Here is a 23,143-nt window from a genome sequence, read left to right as displayed (position 1 = left end):
TTCTAGCTTTGAGAAAATCCAAGGACAGTGCTCAGTCCCTGAGCTTAAGCCCAGGACTGGCAAAACAGAAACAACAACAACAACAACAAAAAAAAAACATAAGAACATGACATGATAAAACATGTAGCTGTCTGTAATAAGCCTTTTTTGTCTACAAAGTTGCTAGTGAAATACATTCTCTGTTAATTTCATTAGGGATCTATTAAGCTAGGAGGACTCTAATACACAAATGGAATAATTGTCTTCATCAACAGCAGGAGATCAATTTACCAGAAGGAAAAAAAACATTTAGATGGCACAATTAAGTCATATTTCTTCTCCTTTACTTCCAGATAAATTAAAAAGATGAGCATTAATGTTATTTATGTTTTGTTAGAGTTTACACTTTTTCTCTTGCCTAGCTTTACCATGACTTGGTGTTGAGTCCTTTCTACCTATCAGACACTTTCAGTTATTAATCCAATACCGGCTCCCCTTTGTACTTGCTTAGGAATGCTAGTCCCCTTGCAAGCCCTCAGAAATACAGCCTGAGTGAGCCAGCCCATCACAGCTGCTCACCATATCTCTTGCTATGACCATGCAACTTGATTTTTTTCTCAATAAAACAAAAGAATAAGCCTAGCGGAGACTAGCTGATGTTCCTATGGCTATAGAAGAGATACAGGAAAGATGCTCACATTTCTTCTGACATGTAGAAATATAATAGCAATCTTTCAGCCACAAGGAAAGGATTCCACCATAATAATGGTAGAGACAGATAGCATGAACCTAAATTCTTGGTGCCTTTGCTATACCTCCAATTAATTGAGCTTGGAACATTCCTACCTTCATGATATAATTTCTCTTTCGTATTTAAAGCTTTTGGAGTTGAATTTCCTGTTATATACTACAGAATTAAAATTAAGACATTCTAATTACAGTTATTCTTTTTTCATTTTCTACACTTAGAAGGTACAATGTTGACTCAGCACCACATACATAGAAAAAAAGCCGGAAGTGGTGCTGAGGCTCAAGTGGTAGAGCTCTAGCCTTGAGAAAGTCCAAGGACAGTGCTCAGGCCCTGAGCTCAAGCCCAGGACTGGCAAAAAAAAGAAGAAGGTACAATGTTGACAGAGCCTAGAACTTGCACCTTGAATGCTAAGTACCTAATAAAGGGAAATCAGCACTATGTAATGACGAGAGCCTGTCATCAACACACCTACCACAGGGATCTAGAGACATAAACCCACTAACCAGAGATGAAACTTGTGCTATTATTCTACAGTGTTGAAGCTTTATTTTCTGTGGAGATTAATGATATTATCTCTTCTATAACCACAGAAACATGGGTAAGTCTCTGATAGACTTATTCTTTTATCTTATTGGGAAACAAATCTAGTCACATGTTCACACCAAGAGATATTACTAGAAATTAATGGTTTCCAGGGTTGATTGAAGTCACCCTTCTCCTCCTGGATGGACCTGAAATTACTGCTTCCTAAAGATATTTACTAGTACTCCTATGTTCAGCACAGCACTGCTCACGACAGCCAAGAGAGGAAGGGGGCCGATCAACACATGAATGAGACGACTGGTACACATATGTACTGGAATATTATGCAGCTTTAAAGATGCCATTCATTCCAGTATGAATGGACCTGAAAGACACTATGCTAATTAAATGAAGCCAGACTTAGAGAAAAGAAGCATTGATGATCTCACACACGGAATCTACAAGAGCAATAAACTGAAAGCAGAAAAGAAAAAGGCAAATAAAACAGGCATTGGTGCTGTTCGGAGGACACAGCTCAGTGAATATGTAAGACAAACTTTTGAAGAGCTTATGCACAACATAGGACTATAGTTAATATTACTGCATTAAGGAATTTTTTAATAAGCAGATTTTAGGACCTCTTACCACAAACAAGTGACTATACAAAATGATACAGTAACCCTTTACTACTTGTATTCTATATATAACGTTATATAACTACCACAGCAATAAAGAATCCAGTGTACTTTAAAAAGTCAGATGTTTTGCTTTTAAGTAAATGTTTCTTTATAACTATCTACAAAATGTATAGAAAACACACAAGTAAAAAGATGTTTCACCTGCGTTATGTAAGCGGCAGGGTACTTGAGTTGTCAGGCTTTGGAATCAGGTAATTCTTGATTAAACATGTGAATGACTTGACTTTTCTGTGTTAAAGCTTCATAATCTGTAGTATCAGGATTACTATAGCTATTAATGTACAGGTCTTGAAATAATGCCTGCCATGCCTGTTAATATCAAATGTGCTCAGTGGTGAAAGCTGCCATCACTGTGCTTATTTTAACTGGTATTGCCTCATAATCTTTTAAAGAATAGCACTCCTGGATCATTAGCAATAAGCCTATTCCCAGCTGCTAAAGATGTTTGATTATACCAGCCTTTGAGTCCAACCCAGAATAAAATTCCAGAAATTCACTGGAAGAAGAGCAACAGAGACCATGGCACTTAGAAATTCTTGCTTGTAGCCCTTAGGTGCTTATGATCTAAATGTTGTAAGCATGGCAGTTGCTACTTACAAGATAACCACAATGTTTCTGGTGCTAAAATGATGAGATATAGAATGCTGAGTTTCTTGGAGAAAAAATCTACAAGATAGCAAAGCAGCCTGAATAATGATGGAAGCAAGTGTCACCCATGCTCACATTTGTTTTGGCTGTGTCATCCTTAACTTTTCAATCTCTCTGTCAAATAAGAAGTAGGATAGATGATCATTAAACTCTCACATTTAATTATTATTATCACCACCACAGATACAGGAGAGACTGTAGTCTAAGTAATTGGCCTAAGAGCAGGCAGAATACTTAACACACAAGTCCATCTCTCTATCCTTATGCATTAGGTACACTTTTCCTCATCTAAATATTTAGAAAACTTCAATTCAGAGAGGTTAAATTTCCTTCTCCCAACACAAGAGCTGGAATGTTTGTAACTTCCTGCTCTGGATTATTTGTTTCTACTCACCAACATGGGCTAAGTCTGAAATATGTCGTATCTCATCTCCCAGTAGATTTACATGTTTTCTGAATTGCAGATATTTGAACAAAATCCACAAATGTTTCTAAAAGAAGAAGGTTCTCATTATTGTCATATTTGTCAAAATGTAAGTAAAAATTTTCAAGATGTCCAGGTTTATAGTATATTTACTTTTTAAAAATAAACATATACCAGGTTTATCTATAGATAAATATCTCTATTATCCATATTTTAAATGTATATCTGTTTTTGTATAACCTCATCGTAAATTCCATATTTGGTTCTTTTTGTTCAGAGAAAGAAAGAAAACTTTTAACTCACTGGGAGTATATATCATTTGCTTTTCCTGACATGGCTTAAGTTTCTAGTTCACTTAGCAGCTGGACATTATTTTATTTTGAAAAATAAGAGTCTAGTGTAGATGTTATCCACTTGCCATTGGAATGGGTGGAATTAAAATATGTATGTATACATATATAAATATATATATGTCTTCTCAACAGAGAGAGGATATATAATTGCCTCCTATGACTATGATAACAGATGACAGTTACAATTGGCACCTAGAGAAACAATATATAATTACCTTCCACTAACCCAACAAAAGAAAGAAATAGATTATAGACATAATAGTCAAAGCAGTAGATGGAATAAACAACCCTTAGCCCTCACTTCAAGCAGAAGGGAAAGAAGGCAATTTACACGTAGAAGTACCCTCTCAGGAGAAATCCTTTGTGAAAGAATGATTCATATTACGTCTTTTACAAGTTCCCTTTGCTCACTCTTCAGAAGAAACAGGAAAAGGTGACTATAAAATCCAGGAGCAAAATGGGGTTAAGCCAGTCTGCAGGCACCAGAAAAAAAATCAAATAATGGTGGCTTCAATACTGACAATTACAAATGAATTTATGTACAAAGAACTTTGGGGGAACCAGACATGAAATTGATATTTCCCTTGGAAGATTTTTTTCTCCCTTAGAAAAATCAGATTTATACTCCTGCTCGGTTATCATATGTCGGTGGGGAATACACAGTACAGATGGTTTAATAACATAGGTACTGGGCCACAAGCTATTTCATTGAAATAGGATGTCAGCCATCCTATTTCAATGAAGAGATTTTAAGATGCTTTTTATCTTCACCTTTCAGAACAACATTTTCACGTTTAATATCACATTTCTCCAGTGATAAAATTCCTTCTTCTAAATTTATAATCATTGCTAGGGAAGAATAAAGGGAAAGACTGATTTTTCTGCTTTTACCAACAGAAATACATACAGTTAAACATCTGCACTCAAAAAGAAAATACAGACCCAGAAAAAGCAGAGGAAAGACTGATTTCTCACACTGCTTGATTGACACCTAGGGGTCTGGCTGAGCTGAAATTCTATAGATAATTTTATACAATGTCTGTGCTTACTATTATTTTCTTAATGAGGAAAAAAATGCTAACAATACTTCCAAGTGTATTGAACACAAAATTCAGGCAAGCATGAGCAGAATTGGTATTAGTGTTGTGGAGCCATAGAAAAATTAACCACATCTGTGCTCTCTGAACAGTGTGGTCCACAAAGGATGCAGGCTTCAGAGCAGCAGGAATGATGCAGTGATGAGACAATCTTTTGAGGTTACAATGTTGTGATGTTTGTGGCAGGGCTGGTAGATTGAAAATGGAGTAGAAACTCATGAACAGCTGGTCATGTTTCCTTTGTTCAAAGAAATCCATACAAGAAAGAGATTTGATAGGATACATAAAATCCTGACTACTCTAAGGACTATACCTACATAAATTTAGTAAGTCTATGAAGAAGAAAACCACAATGCAAATAGATTACAAAGTATTTAATTCTTTAACCTAGCCTATATTATCTTTCTTGCTTTTTTGGATGTGCTTAGTATTAGAAATTATAACATCCAATACCAGATACAAAATCAAGGAACGTCATGCAAGGTCAATTTTTAGTAACAATAATTGCCGTCCACATATGTAGAGCACTTGCTTTGTGCTATTGAGCACTATTTCATGGTCTTTACCTGTAAACACCTCTTTAAAATATTCATTACTATTAATTTTGAAAATGAGGAACTGAGACACAAGGAAATGAAAAAATCTTTTCCAAAATTGCAAATCCAATCAATGGTGGGGTAGGTTTCCAGTCCCAAAACTAATCCATAAATACACTTTACATATTTCTTTCCAAATCAAGGACTTTAGGGAGAATGTCAATCTTGAGAGCTGGTGGCACATCCCTAAAATCCTAGTCAGGAAGCTCAGATATAAGAATGGAGGCTCACAAATAGCCTGGGCAGGTAAATCCGAGAGACTGATCCCCAATTAGCCACCAAAAATCCCAATGTGGTGGATGTAGTGGGGATTCGGTAATAAGAGTCAGCCTGTGAACAACCAAGTTGAGCAAGAACATGAGGCCCTGAGTTCAAGCCCCTATACCATCACAAACACAAAGCAAAACAGGAAGAAAAATAGAAATTGATCAAGATTCATTGTGTTCATAAACCCATTTGCTTAATGGTAACTTTTGTACAACTACTTGAAACTGTTCAATTATTTTAAAGGGATTCTTTAAGGGAAGACTCAGCAATGTGGGAAAAAGATAAGAATGATAGGTGTGACTGCTGTAAAAGAATGTAAAGACATCAACAAAAAACTATTTAAAAAGAGGGGGGTTAAGGAAAATTGATTTAAAGAGATGGAGTTGATCAAAGTACAATGCATGCATCTGTGTAAAATATTACAGTGGAGCCACTTTGTCCAGTTAACTTTCTGCTAATAAAAAATTTAATCTTCACATCCATTTTCATTGCTGTACTACTCACAACAGTTATGGAACAACACAGATGCCCTACAATAGAGGAGTGGATGCAAAAATTTGGTAGCTATGCACAACGGAATTTTACACAGTCATTAGAAAAAATAATATTATGCCATTTGCAGGGAAATGGATGGACCTAGAATAAACCATATTGAGAGGTAAGCCAAGCCCAGAGACAAAATCAGTACACGTTTTCTCTTAGATGCAGAAGCTACATCTGAAACACAGTGGGACATGATAAATTATCCAGGACTCCAGGCATTCACTCATAGTGAGACCAAAGGAGGAGACTCATAGGAAAAGAACACAAAGGCGCAAGTCTATGTGCATCTAATCATGAAAAATAATATTTATTGCAATGAACCACAGGAAATGGAAACAAACTTTTCTGGAAATGGAAACAAACTTTTCTTTGTTGCTGCTTTTCTTTTTTGTCATGTTTGTTCATCTATCTACCTTTGGAAGGGGATGGGAGGCATATAAATGGAGGGGAAAAAAGTGAACAAATATGGCAGTGACACTCAGTAGAAATACGTTGAAAATGAACTATACAACTTGCAGGTAGGAATGGGAGAGAAAAACCTGGAGACAGCCAGAAAAGGGGTCACATGTTCCAAAAAGAAATGTACTCATTACTTGATTTATGTAACTATCACCTTTATAATAACACTAAGAAAACTTTCTTAATATACAATCCACAGAAAAACACAAAATGGGCATAGCTGTTCACAGCAGTGGGTGTTATTGCAAAACATGGACATTTTAAAGTGGCTTCCAAAACAATGATCCTATGATATCATTACCATTTCTCAAAATCATCTTGACAGATGATTTGGAGAAAGTTAATGGTATGAAAGCCTGCCGTACTACTTTTACTATACTACTTCTTATCTTAAACATAAAGCAATGCCAGTACCCAGAAGCATTTGGAACACTGGCAATTGTTATCTAAGGAATCGACCACCCTAGCTTTGAATGTTCCTTAGCTAAGTCTTGTGTGATAAATTCCTCGATCTAGGCAGAATTTCCACTCTGAAAACACCATCATCCCATCCTTTGATTAGTCTATATCTCATATCCCATTTCCCTGCTGTCATAGTTATGATTACCTGGAAGCAAATTGCGATCCTTTTCTCAACTATGTAACTTCTGCAGCTTAACGTTTTCAGCATATTGTGTATTTCCCTATAGATTCAGAGGTTGCAATGAATTCATGTGGTATTCATTCATCTCCTCTAGTCTTCCCTTTTAGTCCTTTTAGTTAACAGTACTACTGCTAGGATTATATTCCCACAAATGCTGACATATTGATTTATTGAAGATTCTAAGAGGTACAACTTTGAAAAGCTTCCAGGTGTGTCTAATGTTCAGACAAGGCCTACAGCCATTAATATGGGCCTTTCAGACCAAGAGTGTAAAAATGTGGTAGATTGCCTAACAGAAAAGTTTCAGCTGAGATCAAAACCATCAGCCACCCACTGTGTTGCTACCCAGGATATCGAAAGGATTTCTCAAACAAAGCATACAGGCAAATTATCAATCTCCATCTATAGGTCACCAACTATCCTTCTAAATGAAGGAAGAGAAACTCTAAAGGAAGTGGCCCCTTGGTGGGGTAGAGTATATAGTATTAACGGTCCCAAACCCTCAAGACATTCAACTCACTCCTTCAATAAGTGGCAGAGTAGAAGCACTTGAATAGAAGTAATGGTATTTGCTAAGTCATTTTCCAAGTCACTAAATCTACCAGGAGATGGACAGTTGAAAACAAGCCACGCTGAAAGCAGGTATAATTAAGATGTGTCAGAATGTCTCTAAACAAAACGGAGTTGTGTGGGTGATAATAACTCACAAAGACTCTGGAAGCATCTTCGGTAGCAAGATAACATAATACAAACTATGCATAGATAAACTAAGCAGATCTCCCACCTGATCAGTAATTATACAGCAGCCATTAGTAAGAACGCAGACTCTGGTCCCTCTGCGTAACAACAGCCAGTTTCATATCAAATGCATCAGTTACCAATATAGAGTGGCTACCTCCTACCCTGCTGAGGGGTACATACATGAAGACACATGATTCGTTAAGGCATATGATAGTCTCCAAGAAAAGGGGAAGCTGAACCTTGCAGATCTCTGCCTCTAAGAAACTTCTTATACCAGGCAGGGAGCATGGCCTAGTGGCAGAGTGCTCGCTTAGCATACACAAAGCCCTGGGTACGATTCCTTGGTACCACATACACAGAAAAAGCCAGAAGTGGTGCTGTGGCTCAGTTGGCAGAGCACTAGCCTTGAGCAAAAAGTGTCCAAGGACAGTGCCCAGGCCCTGAGTCCAAGCCCAGGAATGGAAAACAAAAAAACCTGCTCATAACCCATCAGGACTATGTGAAAATTAGCCTGAGTTCATAAATTGGAAAGTGGCTGAGATTTGGCTACAAAGAAACGGAATCACATGACTAGACTGATATCCAAAAGAGAATGAAGCAAAACATAATTTGTTCTCTTAGAGAAGACAGGACATTACCAGAGTCTTAGCAGTGGCTCAAGGAAGAGCACTTCACATTTCTATGCAGCAAATGACTATCCAAGCAAGCTTCTCCACATTCTCAAGATTTTTCCATTTGTGCTTCAAATACTGGGCTCTTTTTTATTATCCTTCAGATCTTGGGAGATTCTTTTTCATTTTTGGAATGCTGTCTCAAATGATTCACAGAGGTTGTGATAAATAAATACATTCTGACATCTTTTTTGATCAACAATAATAAGCCAATGCCTCTAGTCCTTTTATTTTGTATTTTGTTTTGAATTGAATAAAATAATACTAACTTTCCCAGGCTGATTTCAAACGTGATCCCCCTATTTCTCCCAAGTAGCTAGAATTACATGTGCCATCACCCCTGACACATACTAACTATCCTGGTTCTGAAAGCCGTGTAAGTGCTCAGGCCATCTACTATTTATATTCCCACTCTAGCAACTGATGACAAAGACTAATGAAAAGATTTTGATAGTTACATAGTGATTAGCATGGTACTTGGCAGATAGAGATATTGAGAACAAGAAGACTCCAATAGTTACCCTCAGAGATTGGAGAATTGAGGCTATAAAGCATCTGGATTAAAATGTAAATATGAGGTCTTAATGGTTCAAATGAATAGGGAAAGTCAATTATACTTCCATTAAAATGCAAATATCCATTTGAGTTCCTGAAGAAACATTTTACTCAAAGGAATAGTCTATAGAATGCCAGGAGAAGAATAGAAGGATCCTTGGGACCAAATAATAAGAGGATAAAGAGTAGAGGAAGGGCTTGCATTGACCTGATGTGCTTAAGAAGTAAAACAGAAGTTTAAAAGTAGAAACTATGGAAAGTGTGCTCCAACAGCCCAGGAAAAGGACCATTAAATTGGCAGGGAAGGCTAATAGAAGCAAAGAGAAGCCAGGCATACAGGGAATTAGCAACACTAGAAGCACAAAGAGATGCTGCGGATAAAGAATATAATCCAAGTGATACAATCCAAGTGATTGACTGGAATTATGAACAAGAAAGCCACAGTGGCTCTGAGGAAAAGAAATACCTGCAGTCAGTGATACCCTACACTCACTTCTTAGGGTTGTTATAAGGAATTACCACCATGCGGAGGCTTTAAACAGCAAATTTATTTCTGGAGTGCTAGAAACTATGGCCTACCCCTAGGGTATCAGCCAAACCCTGTTATCTAGGTAAATCAGAAAGGAAGATCCTTGCCTGTCACTTGTGTCTTCTGATGGAAGCTGAGAGTCCCTGGTGCCTTGGCTTATGGCCCCCTCACATTAATCTCTACTTTTGTTCTTCTATGTCTTCTCTTTCCTCTGTGTGAGTCCTCCTTTGCCTCTTTTTTGGTTGTTGTTGTAGAGGTGACACACAGGTGAGTTATAGTTACATAAGTCAGGTAGTGAGTATATTTCTTTTTAAGCAGTGTCACCCCTCACTGCCTCCCAGTTTTCCCTCCCAACACCCTCCACAACTTGTGTAGTTCATTTTAACATAGTGCTTATGAGCAGCACAACTGCATTTTTTCACCTTTGTTGCCCTTTGTTATTAGATTTAAGAACACTCCTCTAGCTAATTAAAAATATCTGAATATCTTTTACTTATTTGAAGTGTCAACGACCCTTTCTACAACAGTTCTATCGATCTACATTTAGATATATCTTTTGGAAAGCAAAATTCAACAATTCACATCTCAACAATTCACATCTGCTTATGTGCAAAATACTAAATCCATTCTAATACAGATTGTTATATTGTCAAGAAAGTACAGGGCTGGAAGTGTGGCCTAGTGGTGGAGTGCTTGCCTAGCATGGATGAAGACCTGGATCTAGATTCCTTGGTACCACATACACAGAAAAAGCCAGCAGTGGTATTGTGGCACAAGTGGTAGAGCACTAGCCTTGAGAAAGCTCAAGGACATGTCTAGGCCTTGAGTTCAAGTCCCAGGACTGCCAAATGAAAAAAAAAGAAAAGAAAGTACAAAAATTTCCTATCTAATTAAATCTCATCTCCTAAACAAGTGTGATTACAACTACAGGGACAATTCATTCCAGGGCAAGTTATTCCCTGTAGGTCTATAAAAACAAAATATGAAGTGCCTAGTCTGAAGATATTATGGCAGATGAGCCATAAAATACCATTTTTTAAATGTTCCTATTTTAAAAGGAAAAATTAAAGGGATCACCTATCCCCAAACCTTTTGAAATGCTCAAGAAATACTCCATTAAGTTCTAAGCCATACTTTCCTAACTGCAAACATCCTAATCTTTTGCAATTTGCGTTAGCTGCAAATTTTCCAAGTCATAACGTGCTAGGGTTTTTTTTCCTTAAGGGTTCCTTCCATAATTTATCTCTTCCCTTTTTTTCTTTTTCTTTTTTCATATATTTTTATTGTAATTAACAGAAGGGTTACATGATATTTGCCAGATAGATGGTGTACTAATTCCCATACATTGATACCCTTTCACATGTCTTGGTCCCCATTTCCCTCCCCCCCACCCCTCATCTTGTTTTCCCCCGTTCCCTATCAAATTTCAAATAACCAAATACAAATATATCCAATATATCAGGTAACAAAGTGAGATACTGTAACAAAATGATATAACCAACGGACAGAAAAAGAGATGAGAGATAACATAGTACCTTAAGAACAACAATCATTCATTATACGGCTTACGTTTCTATATCTTAGAGACACTTTCATTTAGCATCCTACTATATGGCCTTTTGTATCAAGGTTTTGCTCTATTGCAAATCTCTGCTAGGAGAGCCCAAGGTTTCTACTGATTATGACAAATGAGGGAAACCATTGAGCCTAGGTTCCTTTGAGTCTGGCTTACTTCATTTAATATGATTTTTTTCTAATTCTTTCCAGTTCCTAACAAATGGGGCGATGTGATTCTTTCTGACAGCAGCATAGAATTCCATTGTGTACAAATACCACAACTTGTTGATCCACTCATCAACTGAGGGACATCTGGGTTGGTTCCATATCTTTGCTATGGTAAATATTGCTGTAATGAACATTGTTGTGCTAGTGGATTTAGTATGCCCTTGTTTCTGGATGGTTGGGTAAATGCCAAGTAGTGGAATTGCTGGGTCATAGGGGAGCTCTATGTTTAGTCTTTTGAGGAACTGCCATACTGCTTTCCATAGTGGTTGAATGAGTTTGCACTCCCACCAACAGTGTAGTAGTGATCCCTCCTGGCCACATCCCCTCCAGAATCTGTTGTTATTAGTTTTCTTGATCCAGGCCATTCTAACTGGAGTGAGGTGGAATCTTAGAGTTGTTTTGATTTGCATTTCTTTTATGACCAGAGATGTTGAGCATTTCTTCATGTGTCTATAGGCCATTTTTGTTTCTTCTTCAGAGAAGACTCTCTTTAAGTCTTTGGCCCATCTTTTAATGGGATGGTTGTTACTTTGGAGATTAGTTTTGGATTGATTCAATTTTTTGAGTGGTTGATATATTTTAGATATGAGGACTTTGTCCGTTGTTTGGTTGGTGAAGATCTTCTCCCACTCTGTAGGCTTCCTAATTAATTTACTAGCTATGTCCTTTGCCATACAAAAGCTCTGCAGTTTAGTGCAGTCCCACTTATGCAGCCTTTCTCTGATTTGTTGTGATTCTTGGTCCTTATTAAGAAAGTTTTGACCTGTGCCAAGGAGGCCTAGTGCATCTCCTATTCCTTCCTGTAAAGTTTTCAGTGTGTCAGCTTTTACCTCCAGGTCTTTGATCCATTTGGAGTTAATTCTAGTGCAAGGTGACAAAGAAGGATCCAACTTTAGTTTTCTGCAGGTGCTTAATCAGTTCTGCCAGCACCACTTGTTGAAGAGGCTGTCTTTCTTCCATTCTATATTTTGGCTCCCTTGTCAAAGATTAGGTGGCCATAGGTCTGTGGTTTAATATTTGGGCCCTCAGTTCTATTCCATTGGTCTTCAGGCCTGTTCTTGTGCCAGTGCCAAGCTGTTTTGATAATTATAGCTCTGTAATAGAGTCTAAAGTTTGGAATTGAAATTCCTCCCGACTGTTCTTTCTGCTAAGAAGTGTTTTTGCTCTACGGGGTCTTTTATTATTCCATATGAAATTTTGGATTCCCTCTTCTATTTCTTTAAAGAATGCCATTGGGATATTGATGGGTATTGCATTGAATTTGTAGATAGCCCTTGGCAAGATTGTCATTTTCACGATATTGTTTCTTCCAATCCAGGAGCATGGAGTCTTTCCATTTCCTCAGTTCTGATTTAATTTCCTTTTTCAAGGTTTTAAAGTTTTCATCAAGAAGGTCCTTTGCATTCTTAGTTAAAGTAATTCCTAGGTATTTTATTTTCTTTGAGGCTTTGGCGAAAGGAGTTGCTTTCCTGATTGTTGCCTCATTCCTCTCACTGTTGGCGATTGATTTTTGAGGGTTAATTTTATACCCTGCTACCCTTCCAAAGTTCTGAATCAGATCAAGGAGCTTCCGAGTAGAGTCTATAGGATTCTTTAAATACAGGACCATGTCCTCTGCATGCAAAGAGGGAAAGTTTTACTTCCTCTTGCCCTATTTGGATCCCCTTTACGCTTGCTTCATACCTTATTGCACTGGCTAGGAATTCTAATACTAGGTTAAAGAGAAGTGGAGGGAGTGGCCATCCATGTCTCCTGCCTGATTTTAGAGGGAATGGCTTTACCTTTTCACCATTAAGTATAATACTAGCTGTGGGTTTGTCATACACAGCCTTTATTCTATTGAGGAATTTTCCATGGATTCCTAGTTTCTCCAGAGCTTTTAACATGAAGGGGTGTTGGATCTTGTCAAATGCCTTTTCCGCATCTATTGAGACAATCATGTGATTTTTGTCCTTGCTCCCGTTGATGGGTTGAATTATAGTAATTGATTTGCATATGTTGAACCAGCTTTGCCTCCCTGTGATGAATCCTGTTTGATCATAGTGTATAATTTTTTTGATGAGTTGTTGTAGACGGTTGGCCAGTATTTTGTTGAGAAGTTTTGCCTAGATGTTCATCAAAGAAATGGGTCTATAGTTCTCTTTCTTTGATGAATCTCTGTCTGGTTTGGGGATGAGGGTTATACTGGCTTCATAGAATGTGTTCGGTAAAGAGCCTTCATTTTCAATTTCGTTGAAGAGCTTGAGGAGTATTGGTGTGAGCTCTGCTTTGAAGACCTTATAAAATTCAGCTGTGAATCCATCTGTCCCTGGGCTTTTTTTAGGTGGAAGGTCTCTTATTGCCATTTCTATTTCAGTGCTTGAAATAGGCCTGTTGAGTTGGCTTAGTTCTTCTTGGTTCAGTGTGGGTATGTTAATATTGGCTAGGAATTCATCTATTTCTTCTAGATTCTCAAATTTATTGGCATAAAGGTTTGAGAAGTATTCCCTCATGATACTCTGGATCTTGGTAATTTCTGTCGTGATATTACCATTTTCGTCTGTGATTTTGTTTATTTCGGTATGATCTCTTCTTTTTTTTGGTAAGATTTTCTAAGGGTTTGTCAATTTTGTTAATTCTTTCATAGAACCAACTCCTTGTTATGTTGATTCTTTCTATAGTTATTTTGGATTCCAATTCATTTAATTCTGCTTTGATTTTAATAATTTGCTTCCTTCTACTGGGGTTAGGGTTGGTTTTTTGCTCTTTTTCCAGGAGCTTAAGGTGACACATTAAATTGTTGGTTTGAGATTTTTTCCAATTTCTTATTGTAGGCACTCAGAGCTATAAATTTTCCTCTGAGTACTGACTTTGCCATGTCACAAAAGAGCTGGTATTTTGTGTGCTCCTTTTTGTTAAATTTCATAAACTGTTGGATTTCTGTTCTGATCTCTTCGATAACCCATTGGTGATTCAACAATGTGTTGTTCAATCTCCATGACTTACAGGGTTTTCGTTGGTAGAGATTGGTATTCAGTTCCAATTTAATGCTCTTGTGGTCTGAGAGAGTACAGGGAATAATTTCAGTGTTTCTGAATCTGTCCAGGTTTGCTTTATGCCCTAAAGTGTGGTCTATTTTGGAAAATGCTCCATGTGCTGCTGAGAAAAACATATATTGTGTTGTTGCTTGGTGGAAAAATCTGCAGATGTCTGTTAGATCTAGTTGGTCTATATAGTTGTTCAATTCTAAGGTTTCTCTGTTGAGTTTTTGCCTTGTTGATCTGTCCAAAGGTGAGAGTGGTGTGTTAAAGTCACCAACAATCACTGTGTTTTGATCTATGTATGGTTTCAATGAAAGTAAAGTTTGGTTGATGAAGTTCAGAGCTCCGGGATTAGGTGTGTACATGTTTATGATGGTTATGTCCTCCTGGAGGAAAGATCCCTTTAGTAGTATGTAGTAACCTTCTTTGTCTTTTCTCACTAATCGTAGTTTGAAGTCTATTTTATTTGATCTGAGAATGGCAACTCCAGCCTGTTTATGGGGGCCGTTAGCTTGATAGAGTTTGTTCCAACCTCTCACTTTCAAAAAATATTTGATATTGGGGCTAAGATGTGTCTCTTGAAGACAGCAGAATGATGGATCTTGCTTTTTGATACAACTAGACAGACTATGCCATTTAATTGGAGAGTTAAGTCCGTTGATATTGAGAGTTAGGATTGAGAGATATTTATTAGTTCCTACCATTTTTAAAAGCTTTCATTAGGGCCTGTGTTTTGACAGTTCTTGTGGTACTTAGATGGTATGAGTTTTAGGTGCCATGTCTTTCTCTGTATTACATTTGTGTTGGTTTTCCATGTGTAGAACATCTTTGAGAATTTTCTGTAGTGTTGGTTTTGTTGCTACATAATGTTGCAACTTTTCCTTGGAATGGACTGTTTTTATTGTTCCCTCGGTAAGAGAATGAGAGCTTAGCTGGGTACAATATTCTTGGCTGGTAGCTATTTGACTTCAGGGCATGGTATATATCATTCCAATCTCTTCTTGCTTGCATGGTCTCTGCTGAGAAATCTGGGGTTATTCTGAATGGTTTGCCTTTATATGTGATTGTTCTCTTCTCCTAGCTGCTTTTAGGATCCTTTCTTTGGTCTCTATTGATCCATGTTGGATTATAATGTGGTGGTGGGAGGTCCTTTTCTGGTCAGGTCTGTTTGGGCTTCTAAAAGCTTCTTGTATCTGGATGGGCCTGCCCTTCTGGATATTTTGGAAGTTCTCTGAGATGATTCCCTGAAGTATATTTCCAATACCATTGACCTCTTTCTCCAGGCCCTCCTCAATACCAATTAGCCTTAAATTAGGCTTCCTAATTCTATCTTGGACCTCCTGTAGCATATTCTCATATTTCCTAGATTTGAATTGACTCATTTTCTGTTCTTTCTCTATAACAAATAAATTATCTTCAACCCCAGAAATTCTCTCTTCTTCATTGTCTAACCTGCTATCAAAGCTATCTATTTTATTCTTCATCTCCCTTGCTTCTAATTGCTCATTTTTAATGCCTTGCATCTTTTACTTTAGATCATGTATTGATTTCTTTAACTCCATGATTTCCATTTGAGTGGTTAGCTCAGCAGCTTTATTCTCTTTGGGCATTTGTAGGAGTTCGGTCACTTTTTGTTTGTGGATTCTATGAATTCGTCCATTTTTCTTTGAAAAACCTTTATTATGGCCTCCTTTATGGCTTCCCCTTTTTCACATATCACCTTGTTTTTGGGTTCCTCTTGGTTAGCTGTGGCTTCCTCCCTTATGTCTTTCTTTATGTTTTCATATTTTTCATTAATGATGTTTATCAATTGCATTTGTATAGCACTTGGAAGACTCTCCTCTAGATTTGCCACTGACTGCTGCAATGCCTGTTTATGTTGGGTGGGAGATGCTATTCCTTGATTTGACATTTTTCTTGAGTGTCTTGTTCTGCCCATTTGAGGATGGGAGCAAGATTAATACTAAATAAGATTATAATTTTTCAGATATAACCAACCTAGACCTTTTCAGTTGGCTGACAATAGATATTAGCTCTTTTAGATTGGTAATAACACTCTCTCTTTCTGTTTGTACACTTACATACAAATCTAATACAATCACAGATGACCAATTTATGACCAAAACAATAAGCCCCTCAATCCAATCTCTATTGTATTTAAGTCCCTCTGGACCTAGAGTATAATTGAACACCTAGATACACAGCATTGCTCAACAACCATCAAAAGTAGATCCATGCATTATAAGAGTTGAAGGATGAACAGAGGACCAGAGATAGAAAAATAATATGAAAGATGACACGGGACGTAGGAATGGAATAATACAGGAGTGTAAGAATATTATAGTAATGAAGAAAGGGTATCGTGTAAGGATAACTGACCTAAGGTGATAGACAGGTAGAGTATTTGTGTAGAAAGTTTAGATGAACTTAGATAAAACTTATCAAAATAAGAACAGTAATTAGAAGAATATATAGAGAAAAGAGAGAGGTTGATATAGGAGATTTCAATGATACCAATTTAAGAAAGAAAAGAAAAAAAGAAACAAAACAGCAACAAAATAAAAGAAAAAACACACACACACACATACACACACACACACACACAATGAAAACAAAAACAAAAACAAAAAAAGAAAAAAGAAAAAAGGTGGGGGGAGAGTCCTCACTGTCCTGAGTTCTTACCCAAGAGATACTAGGGTTGAGAATTTGGAGTTTAAAAAGCAGGTGACTGTATCAATATGGATATCATATTTGTTCCAATTGCTTTGTCCTGGGTCATTGCCAGCAGTCAAGATGGCGCTGCTCTCAGCTGGTGGGGGAGGGGTTCCCTCCCAATGCCAACTCCTCAGAGCTACTCACAAATTGCTGGGTTCTCTGGTTCCCTGTGCACGGCCGGGTGTCGGCTCTGGGCTCACGCAGGCTCTGTGTGGCTCTGTCTGCAGTAGGCGGGTCTGCTCTGCTGTGGAGCGCTTTCTCTCCTCTGATTCAGAAGAGCCTTTGTCTCCTGGCCGCTCTGCGGCGGAGCTCCATGCTCTCTTTTTGCGCTGGTATTCTTCCTTTTTTCCTTTTTTTCCTCTCTGCCTGAGTTCTCTGTGGTCCTAAAGCTTACTTAGGATCAATTTCTGTTAGAGGACTGTCTCCTGCACTGCCAGTACATGAATCTTGGCAGGAGCTCACTATGTCTCACCCTGAACCACCACCATCTTCTGCCGAATCTCTCTCTTCCCATTTTTCATTTATTGTGTTCAAAAAGAAGAATCAAGGCCACACGGTTAGCACTTTGTTCGAGAATTTCCTCAGCTCAAGTCCAAGTCTATCACCTGCAAACTCTAATTCACATAATTCAACCAAATTTTTTTCCTTCACGTAACGATAACCTCTTTTCCTGCTTATAAGAATACTTTCCTTATTTTTCTATGATCCCTTACCAGTAGAGTGTTACAAGTATTCTGTAAGACAATAGAAGCTTTCTGTACTACACCCCTCATTTCCTTCTGAGCACTTACCAGAATCCAGGCTTTTCAAGATTCTGAATTCTTAGAATCCTCCAAGCCCAGACCCAATGTCCAATGCTAACACTGATTCCACATTTTCATGATAGGTCATTCTACTTCCCTGTAACAAGCTCTATACTAATTTCCACTGGCTGCTACTACAAGTTAACACAAATTGGATGACTTAAAATAGAATTTTATTCTGTCTCACTCCTAGGGGCCAAAAGTCCAAAGAAAAGCATAGACCAATGCACACTATTTCTGAAAGCTGTAAGGGAGAATCTTTCTTCATCTCTTCTAGTTTGTGGGGGCTGTTTATTGGCAATCTTTTGCTTCAAGCTCACTATTACAAAGACTTAAAGATACACTTCTCTGAGGAGGAAATTAGAATGGCCTATAGACACATTAAGAAATGCTCAACAGCTCTGGCAATAAAAGAAATGCAAATCAAAACAACTCTAAGATTCTACCTCAGTCCAGTTAGAATGGCCAGGATCACAAAATCTAATAGGAACAGATGCTGGCGGGGATATGGCCAAGAGGGATCACTACTACATTGTTGGTGGAGTGTAAACTCATTCAACCACTATGGAAAGCAATATGGCGGTTCCTCAAAAGACTAAACATAGAGCTCCCCTATGACCCAGCAATTCCACTACTTGGCATTTACCCAACTGTCCAGAAACAAGGACATACTAAATTTTGTACTTTCTTTCTTCTATTTTTTCCATTTTGCAGTCCTGGGACTTGAACTCAAGGCCTGGGCATGTCCTTGAGCTTTCTCAAGGCTAGTGCTCTACCACTTGAGCTACAGTACCTACTACTGGCTTTTTCTGTGTATGTGGTACCAAAGAATCTAATCCAAGTCTTTATGTGCAACAATTTTATTGCAGCATTATTTATCATACCCAGACGCCCTTCAGTAGATGATTGGATCAACAAGATGTGGTAGTTATACAAAATGGAATTCTATGCTGCCATCAGAAAGAATGACATTGCCCCCATTTGTAAGGAAATGGAAAGACTTGAAAAAAATCATATTAAGTGAAGTAAGCCAGACCCAAAAGAACATAGGCTCGATAGTTTCCCTCATTTGTAATAATTAGTACACATCTCGGACTGTCCTAGCAGAGAATTACAATAGTGCAAAACCTAGGCACATGAGGTCATATAAGAGTCTAAATGAAAGGATCTCCAGGATATGGAAACAAGAGCTATATCTTGTGTGATTGTTGTTCTTAAAGTACTATGCTATATCTCTTTCCTTTTGTTGCTCTTTGGTTAATCTCACGTTATTACTATATCTGATTTTGTTACCTGGTATATTTTATATACATTTATTCGTTTATTTGAAATAGGAAGGTGAAGAGGGAAAGTAAGATGATTGGGAAGGAGTGGGGGGTAGGGAAATGGGGGCAAAAACATGAGAAGTAATGCACCTACTACCTGGTAAATATAACTGTAACCTCTCTATACATTACAATAAAAATAAATAAATAATTTTTTAAAAAAATTTGCTGTTATCCTCTCTGCCTTCATTATCCCATTGCTTCCCTGCCCTGTCCCCACAGTTAATTCTTCTCTGGTGTTTTAAAGAAATTTAATTTTATTTACATGACTGTGCATATACTGATCAAGTATATATGCAGGAAAAAAATTACCTGAAGTAGGGAGGAACTGATTTAGAAGGAAAAGTAAATAACTATAAATATTGTCCTAAAATTGGCAGATGATCAACTAATTAGTTCCCAGGGCATCAGGACAGAAAACTTATGTTTTTCTCTAACATAAATTTTGCATTTGGCCACCTCTCATCCCACAAACCACAGAAACACTCAGCTTTGAATGTCAACCAATGTGAACATGGAGAATGGGGAAAAGAGGACCCCAAATATGTGATTGTAGTTAAAGGAAGTCCTAGAACGGGAGGGAAATGTATAGAAGGAGTCAACATGTCCTAGGCCCTACAAAAAGAAAGTTAAAGAAAGGAAAGTCTCTCAATTCCTAATGAGCAACTTTCAGAATTCTCTCTTAAAAATCTTTTAGGAAAGACTGTCCCCACCACATTGTACCTGTTCCCAGAAGCTCGCACCTGCTGGAAGACCACTCTGCAACTCAAGCTCTCAATGTGCTACTCTCAGTATCTCAAGGTGATGTGCTCCAGAGTTTCAAAAATTGTTGTGATCAACACTAGATTCCATGTTCGTTTAACTAAAAATCCATCTGAATATACTGATATATTGTCTGAGGAGAATGAGCAATACATTCAAAGACTCGGTAAGAAAATTAAGAGTTAATAAGAAAATAAAGGCTTAAATTAAGAGTTAATCAAAAATGACCTTGAAACCCATTCATAAATGTCTTTTTTTTTTTGCCAGTCGTGGGCTTGAGCTCAGGGCCTGAGCACTGTCCTTGGACTTTCTCAAGGCTAGAGCTCTACCACTTGAGCCTCATCACCACTTCTGGCTTTTTTCTATGTATGTGGTACCGAGGAATCAAACCCGGGTCTTCATGCATGCTAGGCAAGCACTTTAACCACTAGGCCAAACTCCCGGCCCCATAAATGTCTTTTTTTAATAAAAGAAATCATTTTCTTTTAGATCACTGGAATTGTATTCCAGCATTGGCTTTCATGGTCAACTGCCAGAGCTACTAAAATAGAATTTACAAAGAAAGCAAAAGAACATAAACTCAATTAAGGTAGCATACTCCTCTGCCTCAGTATGTACAGTAAGCACATCAAAAGGCAACTCCACAAGAAGATGTAAGTGCAAGGTCATATCTTTCTTCAGCTAAATTAAGATAATTTTCAAAACCTCTCTTCTTAGCACCTTGCTTGCTATTAAAATTGTATTTCTTTCTACTGTGTTTCCTCACATTGCTATACTCCCTGCCTTTAAATCACCAACTCCTTTGACCAGGCTCTACTGAAATCTCAGAAAGATGAACTTTAATTTTCAGCCTGGTACCATGCAAGTTTACATGAGCTAACTACAAAGAGCTGTCCAGACTCAATGTCCAGATGAGGGAGCTACTTCTCTTACTTTAGCAGTTTTAGGGCTGTTCTGGATTGAACTGACCCAAGAGTGAGGTTTTCTTTACAATGTTTGTCCTCAGCTCTGCTTCTTTTTTCATTGAACACAAAAGAAGATAAAAAAAGATGATGTTTCTTGTGCACCTGAATTACCCTAATCACATTGGATGGCCTTGGTTAAATGGTTTCTCGTATTACTGCTGGCTAACACAAACCAGTAGGATATCTCCTCTCTAGAGAAGCAGTTGCACAGCTCTTGAGGCAAATGATTGAGTGTCCTGGTGAGTACTTTACCAGTTGGAAATTTCAAGCATCACATGTGCACCACAGTAAGTAAGCTGTGGTTCTAGAAGCAGACTTTGATTCCAAAAATCTCTGTGGACCGCTTTAGAAGCCTTTGTCCAGAGTCCTTCTACTGAAAAGAGAAATTGAAAATAAAAAGCAAAAAAATAGATATCTAAAGATTGTATATTATTAACTAGTTCAAATCTGTTGAAATACTTCAAAATATCTGCCAGTACTGTTCTACTCCTGAATTATTTGGAATGTTAACCCTCTTTACTCCTTATGGTCCCATGGCACTAACCTCCCAGAATATAGCTAAGTTTGTAACCCATACTTTACATTGATTTCTATACAATGATTTGTTTTAAAAAGCCATTCAGATAAAAAAATAACATAGAGCACAAAGTTATCATCAATAAAAAAACCACTAAGAAACATATAATCAGTGGTGAGATACTAATGACACTTAGAATTCTACTTTAAAGTCTTTTTCTTTAGTCGGTATTTGTCATGACTAAGTCTTTCTATCAATTTGTCACTGTTTCCAGTGGCCCTTCTACGAGCCTGTCTTCTCAGGTCAAGCCATGTTTTCTCAGGTGCTATATCTTCTCACATCCAAAAACCACAATTAAAGTGTTTTCAGTAAGTGCTCCTTTATTATAAAAGGAAAGTCGCAATGAATCAGTTATTTTTCTCCAAATATATCCATCTTAGTAGAATGTTTGTTAAACTGATGCATTCAAGTTGTATCATCATCTTCCAAAACAAAATGGCCTCATTTTAGTAAGCAGATGCTAAAAAGTGAATTACTGAAATTAGTAGAGAAAAAAGTGCCTATTAGGAAAACGGAGGAGAAAGGAAGGAAACAGGCTGGATTCCATCTTCCACAGAAAATGACTGTTTATGGAGATAGAGCAGTGAGGACACAGCCTTCCTGCAGGCTTGGAGATGGTGGGAAGACAGGGACTCAGGGAAGGGTTTTTATGAGGTCTGAGCAAGGAGACAGTGGTTAATGAAAAAGCCATAGGTCTAGGGAGATGGGAGCTTTTTGGTTGGGTCCACGATGGAATTCCAGGCTTGCGTATCTAAGCCTGGAATTAGATTGCCTGCATCTAATTCCAAGAGATTGCCCTGCCTGCATCAGGCAGTCTACACTTGTCTTTGGTGGCTTGCCTGGTACCTGTATGCACCTGGGAAACAGAATGGGAGTCAGTCTTTCATATTCATCATCTTTGGATACATAGAAAGAATGGCCCTAGAGGGGAGGGAAGAGATAATTCCTTCATCTAGGGTCTTTGGAGAGTTAGAAAGTACAGACTGAGAAGAGAGCTATATGGAATTAGGAAAACAAAGCAGATTCCCACCCCGCCCCACCCCATCATTTGGCAGATTCCCATCAATGTTCTGTGCCCTGCCCTTTGGTTCTCTCTAGTCTCAAGTCTTAACACTTTTGTAGGGTTATTGTAAAGTTTAGGTTTGCTTTTAGTTGAAATTAAGGAGACTTTTAAACAATCAGCGAAGCATGAAGGATCATTTCTTAATAACAGACCAAACAAGGAAGGACTGCACCACAAAGCCCAGTTTGACTGCTAGCTTTCCTTACCTATGATATGCCTCTGATGAAAATTATCACAGCATTTTCATTAAGAAATATGGATCCAGGAGTGTGGCCTAGAGGTAGAGTGCTTGCCTCGCATGCACGAAGACCTGTATTCAATTACTCAGTACCACAAATACAGAAAAAACCAAAAGTGGTGCTGTAGCTCAAGTGGTAGAGCTCTAGCTTTGAGAAAGCCCAAGGACAGCACTCAGGCCCTGAGTTCAAACCCCAGGACTGGTAAAAAGAAAAAAAGAAAAAGAAATAGGACACTCCTTTCGACAGAAGAAATATGATCTATTTTACTCCTTTATTAAGAACAATCACTATAATTAACCGATGTACCCAGAGAACATGGCCCCCTATTTACAATTCTGAACTCTTAAGGATAGGATTCTTAAATGAGATAATTTATTTTTCCAACACTACCTTACAATGAGCACAGTATTATG

The sequence above is a fragment of the Megascapheus bottae genome, chromosome 14 (genome assembly GCF_031878675.1).
Source record: "Megascapheus bottae isolate mThoBot1 chromosome 14, mThoBot2.hap1, whole genome shotgun sequence".
Lineage (NCBI taxonomy): Eukaryota > Metazoa > Chordata > Mammalia > Rodentia > Geomyidae > Megascapheus > Megascapheus bottae.
Note: the sequence above shows the minus strand (reverse complement) of the source record.